Raw genomic sequence first — 5,652 nt, 5'->3', positions numbered from 1 at the left:
AGCCTTTCCTTTAATAGTCAAATATGACAGCCCAGGTCTCCATCCTGTGCTGAGGGAGGTTCAGAGCCTTCCCTGCTATTTCTGAGGAAGCACAGGGGACTGTGAAGGCCTCTGGGCCCCCCTCAATCTGAATCCTACTTCTGGACCAATTCCCAGCCCCCTCTTGATGACCCACCTCTGTGATCGTCACTTTCTCTCAGCAAAGCTGCACCCCCTGCCCCCACTGTGACTACTGCTCCCTCCTCGTCCCCACGCCAAACTGTCACAGACATGCAGCCATTGGGACAGACTTTACTGAAGGCACAGGGTGACCGAAGGGATGACAACACAGCACAGGGCTCAGGCCTCCCTCTGTGAAGGGCTGGGGTGACCCTTCCCCACCTGATCCCTCGCCCCGTCCGTGCTCTGCGGCCCCCACTCCCACAGGCCTCCCACCTCAACCGTGTCCGGTTCTTTGTGGTACCCAGCAAAGTGGCTCCTGACTCCCTAGATTCTACCTGGGGTGGGGGTGAGGGAGGCTCACCTTCCACATGCAGGTGTTTTTCTTATAAAGGAGCAGGCTTCCTTTTGCCACCCCCACTGAGATGTGGGAGCAGCAGCTGACCGTTTTTTCCTTCTGTAAATATGCTGTGGGTGACTGGATCCTTTCAGGAACGTTTTGAGGTAAGATTTTGTTTTTCCCAGAGAGGAATTCAGCATTGACATTCTGCTTTGTACCAGCCGTAGGGCCTCGGGCAAGTCATTTCCCTTTCCTGAGTCTCAAATTCCTCATCTGTAAATGGTAAGAATATTTGTATCCTTTTGAATAAGATCCGTATCCTTTGTAGTAAACTGGTAAACATAAGTGAAGTGTTTTCCTGAGTTCTGCGAGCTGTGATAGCGAACTATCAAACCTGCGGAAGGGGTCGTGGGAACCTCCAATTTATAGCTGGTCAGTCAGAAATACGGGGGTGGGGTGGACCCCATGACTTGTGACTGAAATGGGGGCGTCTTGTGGGACTGAGCCCTTGAGCCCTTTAACTTGTGGGATCTGATGCTAAAATCAGGTAGAACATGTCAGAGGTAAATTGAATTGGACACCCAGTTGGTGTCGAAGAATTGGAGACTTGGTTGGTGTCAGAAAACACCAGACAGTCTCCTTTTATTTTTTTAATTTTATTTTTATCTTTTTTCCTTTTTGTCTTTTTTACTGACTGGTAACGGGATCGCAACCCTCGGTGTTGTGCCCGCACCGTGCTCAGCCAGTGAGCAGGAACCGGTCTCCACATGGGATCTGAGCCCTCGGCGGGAGCGCCGCCACGCTCCCAGGCGGCGCACTCTCCAGTGCACCACCAGGCCGGCCCGACAGTCTCCTTTTAAAGAAGCTCTTACCCACAGAAGAAACATGTTCCAGGCACCAGGAAGAGCATCTGGTTTCAACTGGGAAGGGAGATGTCGGTGGCCACTGTGCAGATGTGACAAAGCTTGATGGTGGGTCCCCTAAGGGCATGGGACTGTTCTTTAAACTTTTCTGTATGCATGAAATTTTTCACAATGATCAATATGAAAAAAAAAAAAAAAGAAGAAGAAGAAGCCAGGATGGGATGTTGTAGAAGGAGCCCCGGGTTGAGTCTGGAGTTCTGGTTCCAGTTTCCATTATGCTATTGAACCTCTCCATGACCGTGAGCAAGTTGCGGCCCTTCTCTGGGTCACACAGGCTTGTCCCCAGCAGCATTTCCAGTGCTGACATTTTATTGGATAGTTTTCATTTACTTCCACCCACATATGTATTGTCTATGAGGTGCCTGTTTGTTTACATTTCTTATCTCCTCACCACCAGCCACTGAGCTGCTGGAGGACCGGGCTGTCTCCATATCCCCGTCGCCCCAGTGCCTAGCACAAGCCCTGGTACTTAGCAAGTTCACTGAATGAAGGAAAGAAAGAAGGAATGATGAAGTCCTTCCAGGCCTTGTCCTGGAATAACTCTGCCCCTGGAGAGTGTGGGGCTCGTGGTCAGGAAGCCTGAGACGCCATAGGCACTGGCACTCACCCAGGGGACCTTCCCCTGCCTGTGCCTCTGGCTGCCCTGGGAGGTGTGGGAGGCTGCAGGAGCAAGAGGCAAGCTTGGAGGCCCCCACGTCCTGCAGTGGAGACCCTGCCCAAGCCTGGCTCCAGCCCAGACCTCTGACACCACCAGCAGAGTGGCAGGTAACAGACCCCAGTCCCTAGGGCTTGGCCTCGGCCCAAGATCCTAAGAGGCAAGGGCTGAGGCCTGGACCCAGTGGGCCAAAGCCTGCCCTCCCTGCCCAGCCTGGCAGAGTTCAGCTGCTCTGCCCCAGAAACTCAGGCATCTTCTTCGCCCCTGAAACCACCACCAGCAGTTCAATAAACACCAAGCAGCCTGCTCAGGCAGGGAGGGCAGCTGAGATCCTGAGACATGGGTTCAGTTCCCACCTCTGCTCCTCAAAGGCTGGGTAAAGTGCGTGCTTTACCTCCCCTCTCTGAGCCTCAGTGGCTGCATCCTATTTCTAGCTTAGGGGTGCTGTGGGATTAAAACAGGGAAGGTCTCATTAATTCCCTTCCCTTACCACATTCAAAGAACCCCAAAACAAGGTAAGCCCTTGCCAAGTCCAATGCCTCCCTTCCTGGAGGGTGGCTCCATCCTCCCTGCTGTACGTCTTTATCCTGTTCCTGCACGTGCCTATTCCCAGCACAGTCTTGGCCCCTGCATATTCAAACATTATATGTTTTATGGCATTATACCAAATGCATTATTCTGTAATTTGCTTTTTACTCAGTGAAATGCTTTTGAGATCTATCCATATCAATCCATGTACCTCTAGTTCAGTTATTTTCATGGTTTTGTATTACATTCTACAAATATATCACAGATTATCCATTCTCCTATCAATACACATTTGTTTCCAATTGTTTCTGTATTTCAAGCAACACTGAAATAAATATTCTTTTTTTTTTTTTTCCAAAAGATGACCGGTAAGGGGATCTTAACCCTTGACGTGGCGTTGTCAGCACCACGCTCTCCCAAGTGAGCCACAGACCAGCCCTTGAAATAAATATTCTTGTACATATCAAAAAAAAATGTCAATTAAGCAAAAGTGAGTGTTATCAGGGACCATACATTTATTGACCAGTGATGTTCACTCTTCACTTTGATAACAACATCTTCTGAACCCCATTCAGGGGGCAAATGACTTGACGATGGGCAGACCATCTGAGGTTGGGACTGTCTGGAACCTAAGAGCAATCTTGTCACCCTCTGTTCAGTGCTTCCTACGAGCCAAGCCTGTGCTAAGTGCTTTACCAGCTCAAATTCTCAGAAAAACCCTGTGAGGGAGCTACTACAGTTACCTAGTACCTGCTAGAGTTACCTGTGAAGAGTCTGAGGCACAGAGAGGTTATGTATGTGAGGGGACTTCAAAAAGCTCATGGAAAAATATAACTTAAAAGATAATACATGGGCTGGCCCGGTGGCGCACTGCGCTAGTACGCCGCTTGGGAAGCGCGGCAGCGCTCCCGCCGAGGGTTCGGATCCCACNATGTCTCAGGATCTCAGCTGCCCTCCCTGCCCAGCCTGGCAGAGTTCAGCTGCTCTGCCCCAGAAACTCAGGCATCTTCTTCGCCCCTGAAACCACCACCAGCAGTTCAATAAACACCAAGCAGCCTGCTCAGGCAGGGAGGGCAGCTGAGATCCTGAGACATGGGTTCAGTTCCCACCTCTGCTCCTCAAAGGCTGGGTAAAGTGCGTGCTTTACCTCCCCTCTCTGAGCCTCAGTGGCTGCATCCTATTTCTAGCTTAGGGGTGCTGTGGGATTAAAACAGGGAAGGTCTCATTAATTCCCTTCCCTTACCACATTCAAAGAACCCCCAAACAAGGTAAGCTTCCAGATACAGCCGAAGATGCCTGAAGCCCTTGCCAAGTCCAATGCCTCCCTTCCTGGAGGGTGGCTCCATCCTCCCTGCTGTACGTCTTTATCCTGTTCCTGCACGTGCCTATTCCCAGCACAGTCTTGGCCACTGCATATTCAAATGTTATGTGTATTATGGCATTATACCAAATGCATTATTCTGTAATTTGCTTTTTACTCGGTGAAATGCTTTTGAGATCTATCCATATCCATGTACCTCTAGTTCAGTTATTTTCATGGTTTTGTATTGCATTCTACAAATATATCACAGACTATCCATTCTCCTATCAATATACATTTATTTCCAATTGTTTCTGTATTTCGAGCAACACTGAAATAAATATTCTTTTTTTTTTTTTCCCAAAAGGTGACTGGTAAGGGGATCTTAACCCTTGACTTGGCGTTGTCAGCACCATGCTCTCCCAAGTGAGCTACAGGCCAGCCCTTGAAATAAATATTCTTGTACATATCAAAAAAAAAATCAATTAAGCAAAGGTGAGTGTTATCAGGGACCATACATTTATTGACCAGTGATGTTCACTCTTCACTTTGATAACAACATCTTCTGAACCCCATTCAGGGGGCAAATGACTTGACGATGGGGCAGACCATCTGAGGTTGGGACTGTCTGGAACCTAAGAGCAATCTTGTCACCCTCTGTTCACTGCTTCCTACGAGCCAAGCCTGTGCTAAGTGCTTTACCAGCTCAAATTCTCACAAAAACCCTGTGAGGGAGCTACTACAGTTACCTAGTACCTGCTAGAGTTACCTGTGAAGAGTCTGAGGCACAGAGAGGTTATGTATAGGAGGGGACTTCAAAAAGCTCATGGAAAAATAAAACTTAGGAGAGTGGGGCGCTTGGGTGTGCAGCTGCGCTCCCGCCGCGGGTTCGGATCCTATATAGGGCTGGCCAGTGTGCTCACTGGCTGAGCGTGGTGTGGGCGACACCACACCAAGGGTTGCAATCCCCTTACCGGTCACGAAAAAGACAAAAAAAAAAAGTATATATATATATATAAGTTATATATATATAACTTAAAAGATAATACAAACTTTCCATGAACTTTTTGAAAACCCCTTCTATTGGCCAAGGCCACAAGATAGTGGCTGAGCAGGAATTCAGACCAAACCTGGACCTGTCTGACTCCACTGCCCATATTTTAACCACAGCGGAGGGTCCCCAGTTGAAGCCGCCATAGCTGTGGTAGCATAAATGCAGGAAGGACTGATTACAGGTGGGAGCTCAGGGAGGGCTTCCTGTAGGAGGTGTCATTCCCAACCAGCCTAGAGAGATGGGAAGCATCGCAGTGGGAAGCAGTAGCAGGCATCCAGGAGGAGGAGCCCTTGAGGCCAAGGCACGGAGGCTGGCAGATTTAGCTCTGTCCACAACTTCCCTTGCTGGTCCCTTGACTCCTTCCGGCCATAGGACTTTCCTAATTCTTCTCTTTTTACCTTCTTTCTCTTGGATTATGTCCTCTCTCCTTATCCCCCAGTCATTCTTTCATCCATTTATTCATTCATTCATTCATTCAAGCATCCGTTCATTTAGCATGAATTGAGCACCAAATCTGCTCCAGGGCATTGAAGCCTGAGTGGTGCTGTCCCTAGAATTGGTGGTGAGTGCATCCACCACACTCAATTCAGGCCCCGTGAGCAACCCCTGCAACGTGTCTTCTCTCTCAAACACTCTCAGAGGGGAACACACCCTTACACCACCTGTAACTTACTAGAAAAAACCTGGAGACAG

Source organism: Galeopterus variegatus, unplaced genomic scaffold (genome assembly GCF_000696425.1).
Source record: "Galeopterus variegatus unplaced genomic scaffold, G_variegatus-3.0.2 Scaffold2813, whole genome shotgun sequence".
Taxonomy (NCBI): Eukaryota; Metazoa; Chordata; class Mammalia; order Dermoptera; family Cynocephalidae; genus Galeopterus; species Galeopterus variegatus.
This window is presented reverse-complemented; position numbering follows the sequence as displayed.